The sequence below is a fragment of the Macrotis lagotis genome, chromosome X (genome assembly GCF_037893015.1).
Source record: "Macrotis lagotis isolate mMagLag1 chromosome X, bilby.v1.9.chrom.fasta, whole genome shotgun sequence".
Classification (NCBI taxonomy): Eukaryota; Metazoa; Chordata; class Mammalia; order Peramelemorphia; family Peramelidae; genus Macrotis; species Macrotis lagotis.
Window position 1 is genome coordinate 16,769,031 of NC_133666.1, and position 13,868 is coordinate 16,782,898.

The 13,868-nt window shown below is 42.1% G+C and overlaps 1 protein-coding gene across 2 annotated transcripts in view; it reads right to left on the reverse strand.

The window, feature by feature from the left end:
- The window catches only part of KIAA1210 (KIAA1210 ortholog), a 60,591-nt gene that overhangs the window by 33,991 nt on the left and 12,732 nt on the right, over nt 1-13,868 (reverse strand). The window contains exon 1 of one of the 2 annotated variants that reach the window (XM_074202656.1): nt 6,116-6,225. The exons of the other annotated variant lie outside the window; for it this stretch is intronic. The gene's annotated coding sequence lies outside the window, so the exon portion shown is untranslated. Of the gene's footprint in view, nt 1-6,115; nt 6,226-13,868 lie in introns of those variants that run through there. 2 annotated transcript variants of the gene reach the window in all.

Here is a 13,868-nt window from a genome sequence, read left to right on the forward strand (position 1 = left end):
AAACCAAATGAAAAATTAGAAGAAAGTGAAACATCTCATTGAAAAAACAACTGATATGGAAAACAGATTTAGGAAAGATCATTTAAAAATTATTGGAATACCTGAAAGTCATGATCAGGAAAAGAGCCTTGACATCATTTTCAGAGAATTATTACAGGAAAATTGCCCTGATATTCTAGAAGCAGAGGGCAAAATAGAAATGGAGAGAATCCGCTGATCTCCCCCCAGAAAGAGATCCAAAAAAAAAAAAAACTCCCAGGAATATTCTAGCCAAGTTCCAGAACTCCCAAGTCAAAGAGAAAATATTACAAGCAGCCAGAAGGACACAATTCAAATACCATGGAGCTGCAGTCGGGATCTCACAGGACCTAGCAGCAACTACATTACAAGCTCGTAGGGCTTGGACTATAATATACCAGAAGGCAAAAGAGCTTAGAATGCAACCGAGAATCAACTATCCAGCAAAACTGAATGTCCTCTTCCAGGGAAAAAGATGGACTTTCAATGAACCAGGGGAATTTCAAAGGTTCCTTTTGGAATGGCCAGAGCTGAACAGAAGGTTTGATCTTCAGATACAGGACTCAGGTGAAGCATAGAGATTGGAGGAGAAGGGGAAAATATGAGGGACTTAATGATGATGAACTGTATGTATTCCTGTATAGAAAAATGACGCTGATAATACTCATATGAACCTTCTCAATTAACAGAGCAGGTAGAAGGAGATTCTATAGAAGAAGCAGAGGAGAAATCTGAATTTGAAGATAAAATGTGATGTAAAAATGGAGTCAATAGAAAAAAGGGAAATGTAATGGGAGAAAGAAAAAGGAGAGGGGGAATAGGCCAAGATATTTCATATAATAAGATTTTTCTTTATTACAATGAGCTATTGCAATGATATGGAAGGGGGGAGGCAAGGGGGAATGAGGGAATCTTTGTTCTCATCAGAGGTGGCTAGGAGAGGAAACAGCATATATACTCAATGGGGTATAGACATCTGGAGTAAGAAGGAAGGGGGGGACAGGGGAAAGGGGTGGGGATGTGAATGATGGAGGAGAGGATGGACCATGGGGGGAGAGTGGTCAGATATAACACATTTTCTTTTTTGCTTCTTGCAAGTGACTGGGATTGGATGGCCTGTCCAGGACCATAGAGCCAGGTGGATGCTGGGCCTAAGGGGTGGTATAGGGGCTTGGGGCCTCTTGGCCCCAGGGCCGGAGATCTGTCTGCTGCGCCACTCAGCTACCCTACAGCAGAGTCAGAGTGAAAGGAGAGAGAAAATATAGTACACAGTAGTGGAGAAATACGAAAGGAGGGAGTTACAATCAGCAATGGCAACGGTGGAAAAATATGGAAGTAACTTTTGTGAGGGACTTACCATAAAGAATGTGATCCACCCACGACAGAGTTGGTGGTGTTGGAACATAGACTGAATCACATTTTTTAATATTATTATTTAGGGGGGTGCAGGGCAAATGGGGCTGGGTGGCCTGACTTGGGACCGTATAGCAGGGTGATCGTTGGGTGTCTGAGGCCGGATTTGTACCTGGGTGATCCTGGCTCAAGGGCCAGTGCTCTGTCCACCACCCAGCTGCCCCTACTATTATTACTATATTTTATTTTATTTTGGGTCTTTTTTTTCTTTTTTTTTTTTTGGTTTTTGCAGGGAAATGGGGTTGGGGTGATTGTTGGGTGTCTGGAGTCGGATTCGGGCTCAGGTGCTCCTGGCTCCAGGGCTGGTGCTCCATCCACTGTGCCACCTGGCCATACCTACAATTATTACTATTATTTTTTATTTTAATTTTAATTTTTTTCTCTCCCCTTTACTTTATCACTCAAGTGAGTCTATATTTTTTTGGGGGAGGGGTTATTTTGTTTACTCTTAAACAAGAATATTTTATTAATGTATAAAAAACATTATTTGTACAAAATGAGAATAAATAAATACATTTAAAAAAAAAGAAAGGACAACGGAATCATCCTTTCCTCAGAAAGAATGCTTTTCAGCAAGATGAATCAGAAATGTAGCCACCATTCTAGAGAGCAGCCTGCCTCCCCTTATCTGTCGTGGGATGCTTGGGGGGAAAGCAGCAATCATTACTATTCAGAATCAAGTCAGGGAACACTAAATCTCTAGCAACAAAACTAATAACCTTTCTCCAGGACCAAGCTTGGTCATGATAATAATCCAGAGCTCGGATTTATGGTTGTGTTTCTTCCTTTTCATTGTTGCAGTCATTGAATAAGTGGTTTTCCTGGCTGTTGCTTCCTTCCCTCTGCATCAATTCAAAATAGTCTTCCAGGGTTCTCTGATTTTTTGTGGTCATTGTTTCTTATGGTACATAACATAATTTGATGAACTCTCTCTAAATTGGTGAACATCTACTTTGTGTTCAGTTCTTTGATACAACAAAAATTGCTACCATAAATAGTTTGGTGCTTTGGGTATATTTCTTTCTGTCTTTTGAATTCTGGCACTGAAATCTCTGAGTCAAAGGGTGTGAACATTTTAGTCACTTTTAAAAGAATGCCAAATTGCTTTCCAGAACAGTTGAATCAGTTCACATCTCCATCAGCAATGTATTAATGTGCATGTGCATTTCTATGTGTGTTTGTAACTTTTTGTATGTGGTCTCTTCCCCCTTCTGATATCAACTCAGTATTACTGTTTATATCTCTAGAGCATCTCTCGCACATACCCCTCCACCCCCATCGCCTCTTTCCAAGGCTACTACAATAACCTACTTGATAAAGCAGCTTCAAGTTTCTCCCCTCTCGAACCCATCCTTCACTCAGTTTCCCAGGCGGCATTCTTAAACCCCTGGTCTGGATATATAACTAGTTTTCTTTCATCTCCTCTAACATGACTAGTACAGTGTTGGGCAAATAGTAAATATTCAATGTGCCTTTATTCTTTAATTATAGTAGAGGATGGGAGAAGCTAATAGCAATGAACTTAGAGCCAGTCAAAGGCATCAGATGCCTACTTTGGTCTCATCAACTGATGTCTGACATCAGTTGTGACATTGTTCCTGGTGGCTGATGTCTGGGTGCCATGGATTCATCCCACTGACTAGCCTCTTGCCCCCCAGTATTGCATCCAGTTCTGTTCCTTCTTCCCCACGAATTTATGTCAAACAGTCAACATTTTATACCGATGTCTTAAGTCCCCTGCCTTCAAGAAATTTATATTCTAAGGGGGGAAGAGCAGATGACACAGTATGTGTATACATACATATCTAGCTAGCTATATAGATATAAATAATGACACCATGAGAGTGTCATTCATTAGCTCCTGTGAGGTTATCATGTCTTTGTACCATGGGAGATGATGGCCCTTGGGAAGCTGGACTACTGAGGAACCTGGGTAGCTTAACTGACTAGAGAAAATGGGGTTCCTGAGAAGAGCAGAGCCTGAGAATCATGGGGTTCATTAACAACTGTCCAGATCCATTGCAAGTTTTTTTTAGTATGAATTATAGTTTATCTAGAATGTGTTTGTGATATTTTATTAAAATCCCACACTATTCATTTGACTAGGGGTAGTTGTTTAGGTAAACAGAAGGGATCGTGGTCAGAGTTTCATAGAATCACAGATCTACAGGTGGAAGGGACCTCAGAAGCCACCTAATTCAATCCCCTCATTGGATAGAGTTCAAAACTAAGGCCCAGGAAATGGAAGAGATTTGCCCACAATACATTTGACATTCAAGGCCATCAACCTAACTACCCTCTCATTTGACAGAGGAGGAAACTGATGCTCAGGGAAGGGAAGGGACTTACCCTAGACCATACAGGTAATAAGTGACAGAGCTGGGATTCCAGCCTGGGTCATCTGCCTCCACACCCACTACACCATTCTCCCTCCTCTGGGGGTACAGAAAGGAGCCTCTGAATATGAAATGTGAGAACCACTGTCTTTCTAGACCTCTTCTGCAGGAAGGCCACTGGTTATCCAAAGGCCAAGCAGGAAATAGAGGCTTTAATCCCCCCCCAAAAAAATAACCTTTCATATCAGTTCCAAGATTCCCAAACGGTTCTGTACCAATGGGCATCAGGAAGTCTGAATTGCAGAGATAGCCCTTTTCATTATCATGGCACCCGTGAAATATCCCTTCCTTCAGTCTCTGTCTCTTTGGGGACACTCTGACAGCTTATCATCCCATGTTTCCCCTTTTTCCTGTCTTGGGAGCTGACCAAGGCGAGAAAGAAAAAAGGGCCCATCTTCCAAGACCTCCCACCACAGCAATGCTTTCCTAAAAGCCTGGTTCAGGTTCAAGGATTCTAGGACCTCTCTGGTCCACTGGGGCCCCACCCCCCAGCATGGAGTCTGCTAATGGAAAGCAGCTGGCCGGGGCCTGCTCCTCTTAAGGCAATGGGGAGAAATGTTTTCCATTGAATCTCACAATCTGTCTCAATGGGGAAGAAAGGCAAAAGAAAGGAAATTTGGACACTTGTCGGCAACTATTCCACAGGATAATTGGATTCTCTGGGGCAGCCTTCTATCTAGAGGAAGACATAGCAGGCATCTAAGGTGATGTTGGTCATATGATCCTCCTAAGGGTACACCAGCCTTCTTGAAAAAGACTGTCCCGTCCAACTGCCAATCATCTATCTGTGCCTAGGTAGAACACCCTACTGCAGTCATGCTCCTGGGCCTGGGCAGCTAAGACCAAGCAGCAAGAAAAGCTCCCCAGAGGAGGCTGGGCAAATCCCTAGGGAGTCCAAGACACTAAGCAGAGAGAGATCTTCAAGCCCTGAGTCTAGGAAAGGGGACTGATCAAATGATGACCTTTGCTCTTTGAGGCAGTTCCTCCCAGATAGCATGTTCAGAAGTCTTCTTGGGTTTGATCACCAGCCCCTGGTCCCTCCTGCTACCCCCAAGAGACTGGCAAAGTAGGATGAGCCTCCCTATCTCCTCTGCCACTTCTCTCACTGCCCAGGATGGGCCACCTTATGTATATTTCAGCCATTACCAGTCAAAAGTTATTGCTGGACGTACTGGTCCCTAAAACTGGAGACCAAAAAAAATGCTTCTGGGTGCCCAGGGACCTCTCAAGAAGTCACTCTGCTGGCAACCTAATAATAAGCTCCAAATCAAGCAGAGACAACAGGAAATATCCAACCCCTATCTCAGGGCTGCAGCATCTTTCCTCCCTCTGGTCATCCATCCCCAGAGGTCTTCCCCGCTGTCTGTGACACCTTTGGATTAGTAACAACCGCCATGGTGGATGGCTGTGAAGCTTCAATGGGTCCAAGAAGAGTTTGTGTAAAATAAACAGGGCAAGTAATCAAATCATGGACCCTAAAACTGGAAGGAATCTGAGAGGGTATCTAATTCAATCCCCTCATTTTGCGGAGGAGAAAACTGAGGCCCAGAAATGGGAAAGGACTTGTTCAAGATCAATCCTGGAAACAGAGCTGGAGCTAGCAGACACTTTAGAAGCCATCAGCCTGTTTCTTCTTCTGAAAAATGGAAATAATTATACCAATTACCTCCCAGGGTAGTAATGAGCATCAAATGAGATATTATTAAGTGCCAGATAAATGCTAGCTATGACTATTGTTTATTATTATTATTATTAATATTAATATTTTCTAGTCCAACCCCATTATACAGAGAAAGAAACTGATGCCCCCCAAAAGGAAGTGACTTGTCCAAGATCATACACAGAATTATAAATATAAGGTTGGAGAGGACCTCAGAAGCTATTAAGTCCCACCTCTCATTTTACAGATGAGGAAACTGAGACCAAGAGATATTAAATGACCTGCCCAAGGTCGTTAAGTGGCAGACCTGAAATTCAAACTCAGGTCCTTTATCTTTAAGCTCAGTCTTCTTTCTACTGCAGCATGCTGCTTCCCATTTTACAGATGATGAAACTGAAGTTCAGAGAAGTAAAGAGACTTGCCCCCTAGTAAATAGATTCAAGCTCAAACCTTGTGGCTCCCAAAGGAGAGATGTGGTAGCAATTCCCTGTATTGGAAAAGACGAGAAGGGGAGCAAAAGTCATTCACAACTCTAGAGTATGTCCTCTCTCTCTCTGTCTCTATCTTTGTCTCCCGGTCTCTCTGTCTCTCTCCCAACACTCAAACACACACACACACACATACATACCATGTTTCGATCTTAGCCTGCCCACCATAGACGCAACAGATTGGTTTTTGAACCTAGAGCCCAAGTCATCCCTTCAGTCAGCCCTGAGGATGGCCTGGATCAGGGCTGCCCCTATCCATGCAAGTCTAGCTCCTCCTAACCCCACCTCTTCCTGGTTTTGTGACAAGTGAGGAAGCAGGTCCTTATCACAATTGCCCCTTTAGAAAAGGGCAGGACAGAGTAAGGGCACCTTTTCCAAGAAATGAAAAGGCCTCTGAAAGTCATCTGATCCATTCTCATTCTCACAGAAGACTATGGATAAAGCCAAACCATTACTCTTATGCATAGTCAACTGATAATAGCCAAATCCTAACTTATAAACTCCCCCACTAAATGTTGAGGGGCCCCGTTCTCCTAGACACCAAGATTCACAGCCCTGGAGTCAACCTTGACTCTTCCCTTCCATACTTCCATATCAAATCAGTTGCCAAGTCTTGTTTATTCTGCCTGCACATCGCTTAACTCTACTCCCTTCTTTCTGCTCAGCTGATAGATCAGGTCCTTACCACCTGCACTATCGGTTGCCACAAGTTCCTAATTGGTTGCCCTGCTTCCAGTCTTACTTGTGGTAATCCATCCTCCACACAACTACCAAAATCACCTTCCCAAAAAGCACAGGTCCTGCCTACCCCACCCAAAAATCTCCCACAACTCCCCAGTGTCCCTGACACAAAACATAAGCTCAGCATTTAAGACACCCAACCTGGCTTCTAGCTACCTTTCCCTTCTCTCATCCCTTTTACTCCTTTTCACGTTCTTTCTGTTTCAGAACTGAAACTGAACCATCAGCCTAAACTCAGTGCTCCCTATCCTGCTCCCATGACTTCACACTGACGGTTGGTTCCCCATGCCTCTTCCTTTCTCCATTGCTCTGAATCTTCATCCTCCCTGAAGACTCAGTTCAAGTGCTGCCTCCTGTTTAACTTGGAGTCAGGACCTGGGTTCAAATCTTGCTTCAGACACTTATTAGCTGGGTGATACAAGACAAATCAATTCATCTCTCTGGGCTTTAACCCCGAAATACTAGTGGTACCCAAATCATATGGTTGCTGTGAGGACCAGATGAGACAATGCATTTAACACTTTTTGGAACCCTTGGAAGAGTTAGTTATAGGCATGTGTTATTGTGTATTATTATTTCCTGGGCATCCCCCTTCCCCAAGTTGTTGGTTTTCTCTAGTTCCTCTAATTACCTTTTGGAAAAAATCTCTTCTCAAGAAATTTGGAACTATGCCCAGAGGCTATAAAACGATGCGTACCCATTGATCCACCAATACTACTGCTCGGTCTATATCCTAAAGGCAACCAAAAAAATAGGAAAGGGACCCATAGCTCACCCATCTCAGGAACATGGCCAGAGGAGTTGCCCTAGAGTCCTCCAAGACCTGGAACTTGGGCCACTGCCCACTACTGCCTCCCTCTGCCCCATTGCCAGCTTGGAAAAATGCTGCCAAGATGCTCACTTTGGACAAAGAAAGAAGAAGGGAGCTAAGCTCCCCTACTACCTGTGGTCAGTATCACTGGTCTCAGAAACTTTCCTAGTCACCAGGCAGGCCCACTCATCCAGCTGGAATAGATGAATATCTTCAGGCACAGGCTGCTCAGATTCTGCCCAACCTTTGAACACATGTAGGGCCTCTAACTTCCCTGTCCTCAAGCAGGGTCACCAATGGAGTGGCCTAATCAGAGTTTAACCATCCGGAGGAGGGAGGAGAACACCGTTGGCTCTCATAGTTGCCTGATGTCACCTCCTTCCCCCCATGTCAACTGCTCAGCACAAAAATACCTTGTCAAGATGGAAAAGAGAAAAATTACCATTGCATGTAGTTGGAAAAACAAATACGTAAAATATGTTTTAAAAGAAAAGCCAGAGAATACTGCTTCAAAAAAAGAGGGCGCAGCTAGGTGGCGCTGTGGATAGAGCACCTGTCCTGGAGTCAGGAGTACCTGAGTTCAAATGCCGCCTCAGACACTTAATAATTACCTAGCTGTGTGGCCTTGCGCAAGTCACTTAACCCCATTGCCTTAAATAAATAAAATGAAAATAAATGTACAAAAATAAGAGGAAAAACAGGGGTTTTTTGCCAAATTCCAGATGCTTGCCAACCAAAGGAATCCCTTCAGAAGTAAAGCTGTGCCAGGGAGGCAAAGAGGCCTTATGGTTCCAACAGTCCTCAGCAACCACACAGGTGGTCACTGGCCAAGGGTGGAGAAGCTTCACCTATTTCTAGACCTTGGCATAGAGCTAATTGGAAGCCCACTAGTGCAGAGTCTCCATTCATCTGAAAACTTCTTGGATACCGCATGGAAGAGAGAATTGACAAGAGAACAAGCCTGTGTCAGGGATCATGGTTTAAAAAAAGGCCAAACCCCAACTTCCTGGGTTCATTCTGTGTCAAGGTCCATCTCCTACCCTTGCTGCATCCTTATTGGTAGCAAGGACCTGAATTAACAAGTCACATTCAGTGAAAGTCATAAGTAACCCCAGCAAACCCTAAACATAGATCTTCATGCAGACTTGAAACACCCTTTATCCTGCCCTTCTATAGACTATCATTCCTCCTAAGTTGTGTGCCCTTCTAGGACCACCAAAACTGACTTCAAACATGCTGTTGTTCAGTTGTGTCTTAACAACTTGGTTACCCCACTTGGGGTTTCTTGGCAGGGATACTGGAATGGTTTCACATTTCTTTCTCCAGCTCATTTTAATAGATGAGGAAACTGAGACAAACAGGGTGAATAAATATCTGAAGCTAATAAGTGTCTGAAACCAGAGTTGATATCAGGAAACTGAGTCTTCCCAATTTAGAGTCCAGAATCCACTGCAGCACTACCTGATGACCCCAAAGTTGTTGTATATACTACGAAATCAAGAACAACCGCTCCACACCCGACCCTGGCCCCAAATCCATCTTTCCTGTAGCAGCCAAAGCGATATGCCTTTGACTGGTCACTCTACTACTCATTCAACTCCAGGGTTTTTCCATCACTTACAGGATTTAAAAAAACCCTTTGTGAGACTTTTAAACCATTTTTTGGTTTGGTTTGGTTTTTGAAAAACAACAGGGTTAAGTGACTTGTCCAAGGTCACACAGCTAGGTAATTATTTGAGGTCACATTTGAACTCAGATCCTCCTGATCCAGGACCAGTGCTCTATCCACTGCACCACCTAGCTGCCCTTAAACCATTTTTAAAAACATTTTTTTCCAATACAAATTGAGTATGCCCTCATTACCTTTGACCTAGACTGTGGCAATGGCTTCCTAAATGGTCTCCTTGCTTTAAGTATCAAGATGGACATCCCAGTCCGTCCTCCATATTGCAGCCAAGAGAATTTTCTTTAAACGCAGATCTGACCTAGTCAAGAGACTCCAGCGACTTCCTTTCACCTCTACGATAAAATATAAACTTCTGGCTTTGGCTTTTAAAGTCCAATGTATCAGAATTCAACCCCATCCTATATTTCCAACTTTACTGGACACGTCATGGCCTTCAGCACTCTACAATCCAACTAACTGGTCTTCTTTCTGTTCTTCATTCATGACCCACTATCTCCTAACTCTAAACCTTTGCACTGGAGTCAGGAGATCCTGAGTTCAAATCCAGCCTCAGACACTTTACACTGACTAGCTGTGTGACCTTGGCTAAGTCACTTTACCCAGATTGCCTCACATCCAGGGCCATCTCCAGTCATCTTGATTCATATCTAGCTACTGGATCCAGATGGCTCTGGAAGAGAAAGTGAGGCTGCGGGCTTACTTAGAATAGCCCCCCCTCACTCCAATTCAGTTCGTGTGCTTGTCATAATATCACCTCCTTGATGTCATGGTCTTTTTCTAAAATAAAGGACAAACATCATCATCATCATCATCATCACCATGTATATATGTATTTGTTTCCTCTGTTAGATTATAAAATCCTTGAGAGTGGGGACTGACTTTTGACTTTGTATTCCCAGCACCTAAGTGTCTGTCTAGTATATAGTAGTGCTTAGAACATACTTTTTGATTGGGACCATATATTTTGATATCCTTAGTTTCTCCACTGCTTTTGTGTCTATTGTTGTAATTTACTGGAGCAGCTAGGTGGCGCTGCAGTGGATAGAATGCCAGACCTAAAGTCAAGAAGACTCATCAACTTGAGTTCAAATCCAGCCTCAGACTCTTACTAGCTGTGTGACTCTGAGTGAGTCACTTCACTGTCTGCTTCAGTTTCCTCATCTGTCAAATAAGCCAAAGAAGAAAATGGCAAACCACTCCAGTATCCCTGTCAAGAAAATTCCAAATGAGATCACAAAGAGTCATACACAACTGAAATAACTGAAAATTGCTATTCATCCACCACAGCATGCTTAGAAAGTATACAACAGGTATAATTAATTCTGCCTTATAGATGGAAAGACTGAGGCCCAGAGAGAGGTGATTTGTCCAAATTGTAATCTGAATCCAGGTCTCCCGACTCCCAACCCCATGCCCTAATTGACAAACCATCCCATTTAAAAGAGGAGACCAGTTTGGACATGAACCTCTTTGGACCATATCAGAAGTCAGTAGGTTCACTTACTGACCTCATTCTGTGTGCATATCACTCTATTCAGGGCTGCTGGGAAAGAGACACAAGGTGTCACTGATGTGGGCCTGGCCCTTCAGAAATGTCTCAGCTAGTCAGGGATTCAGTACTCACACCCAGGAAATGAATAAGGAACAATTACTAAGCATCTCTGAAGCTGATGCTTGTTTCAGGGTCCTTGAGCTTATCCACATGAGTAGTAATAATAAAGTATATAGTGCTTCCAAGTTTATAAATTATTGTAAATGTATTATCTCATTTGATCCTCACAACCTTGAGAAATAAGCTCTCCCTTTAGAGATGAGAAAACTGAAGTAAACAGGGTTCAATGACTTGCCCAGGGCCACACAGTTAAAGTGTATGAGGCAGGATTTGACCTCAGGAAGATGAGTCTTCTTGATTTCAGGCCTGGCACACTATGCACCTCAGTAGCCCCAGTGATTTACAATAATAAACACAAATGCAAGGGCCACACAGCTAGTGTCTGAGGCTAGATTTGAACTCAGGCCTTCCTGACTTCAGGTCCATTGCTCTTCCCCACTGCAATATCTAACCACTTCTATTGATGCTAGTGAAGGTACTCCCACCACTGGCATTGTCTACAGTTACTCCATCTGTTAATGATAATCTTTGAGAGTATCAGATACGAAAACAGTCATTATTCTGAGGCCATCATAAGGCAGAGTGTAACAGAAGTGAGATGGGCAGACACAGGTCAAGGCATCTGAAAAGTGATTTTTCACCATTGCACCTATAAATTGACATTGCAAGGTGGAAAGTAGTGCTTAGGGGCATTAACAAAACATGCATTCCTCCTCTCCCTTCTTTGCAGAAGTGGGACTTTTGGGGTGGGGAATATTTGGCAAACTCAGCTGATGTGTTATTGAGTTTTGATTGTTTTTCATTCTTCATTATAAAAGATGGGGAGAGGGAAGGGCTATGTTTCATAAAAAGATATTCCCCCAAAACTTTTAAAAGTCAATGTGAGACTCAACTTAGTTCAATGAATAGCAGGGAAACAATGTAAAGACTAACAGACTGCCTTCAGGGGGGAAGCAAAAATAGGGGAAAATTGTAAAACTCAAAATAAATAAAATCTTTCTAAAAAAGAAAAAAAATCAATGTTAGCATGCTCTCTTTCCTACCTTTAGGAGGTGGGAGCCTAATGATGTGGAACATTCTATATTGTCAGACTCAGTTGATATGTTAGTTATGCTGGTCTTTTTCTCTTTTGTATTCTTCATTACAAAGGATGGCTTGCTGGGTAGGGGAGGCTGGGAGGGTTATATTTAGAAACAAAAGTCTTGAACAAACAGAAAAAATCTATACAAATTTAAAACAAAACAGAAAACTATATACATTCATAACAAAATTTGACCTTTCTCCAGGCTCTCCCTGAATGTTGCACCTGAGTAACTGCTTACCTCGCCTCCACTTTGTTCAGGGGATGAAGTTAATAAAGATTTCTCAGAGAATGGGATTCCTGATCCAGGGCTTGAAGAAAATAAAGGAGGCAGTTTGGCAGAGGAGGGTGGGAAAAGGCATCACTGGTGTGAAGAATGGCATGAGCTGAAACCTGGGTAAAAGATGTCAACTAACAAGTCATGCAATGGACAATAGGCTACTAGTTTGGGTTGGAATAATGGGACTATGATGAGATGTGACTAAAACTGAGGAGGGTCAAAGAAGAGAAAATGGATACTAGTGAAGATGAGGAAAATATTTACTTTTTAAAAACTCTTTGGTTTAGCAATACCACACTACTTGAGCTATTTCCAAAGCTGATCAAGGAAAAGAACCTGTATGGTTGTTTTTTGTTTGTTTTTGTTAGGCAATGGGGTGAAGTGACTTGCCCAAGGCCACACAGCTAGGTAATTATTAAGTGTCTGAGATCGGATTTGAACCCAGGTCCTCCTGACTCCAGGGCCGGTGCTCTATCCACTGCGCCACCTAGTGGGCCCCAGAACTTCTATGTTCTAAAATATTTATAATAGCTCTCTTTATGGTGGAAAAGAACTGGAAATAGTGGGGATGCTCATCAATTGAGAAATGGTTGAACCAGTTGAGATATAAGATTGTGATAGAATACTATAATAAATGGTAAACTCAATGATTTTAGAAAAAAGGGGGAAATTTGGCACAAAAATAATGAAGAGCAAAATGAGCAGAATCAAGAGAACATTGTATACAGTAACAATATTGCTTTAAGAATGATTTTGAGCAAATAAGTTATTTTGTCTATTATAAATAATTATAAAGCACATATGAAGAAAGACATTATCTGCATCCAGATAAACAGAAGCATAGAATAATTTTACCTATATATATATATATATATATATATACCTATTTACTTATACACACACACACACACACACACATATATATATATACATATATATATATACATATATATATATATGTATATATATATAAAATCTAATGATGGCCATGTCTAGGGCAGGTGCAGAGGAAAAGAAAGAAGAGAAAAAAGAAATTTACATGATTATTTTGTTTCATATTTGAAAGGAATAGTAGGTTGTATATAGTAGATTTGCAATTTTATGTACAATGCTGTTTATTGTAGTATGTTATGGAAATGTTTGTTTTATTTCATAAAATAAAAACAAAATAAAATAACTTTTTAAAAAATCCCTTGGGGCCTTCTGGGGAGGGGAAGAGGAAAGGATTTATTTGGAAATGAGGATGATATAAAAATCAAAGATAGTTATAAGTTTTTTTTTTTAAGAAATAACAGCAGGGGCAGCTATGGGGCACAGTGGATAGAGTACCAGCCATGGAGTCAGGAGGACCGGAGTTCAAATATGACTTCAGACAATAATTATCTAGCTGTATGACCTTGGGCAAGTGACTTAATCTCATTGCCTTGCAAAAACAAAAAAGAACAGTATCACCCGAGTCACTGTGGTCTAGGCTGAGCTTTTAAAGCTGTCTCCAGCTCTCTACTCACCATGTCTCTTTCAGAACCGGTTCCTGAAACACAGTTGTTATTTAGCTCTTCCTGCACTATTCTCTCATTATGGGCAGCTAGGTAGGTATTGTAGTGGATAGAGTAGTGGCCTTGGAGTCTGGAGGATAGGAGTCTAGTCTTAGATACTTGACACGTACTAGCTGTGTGACCTT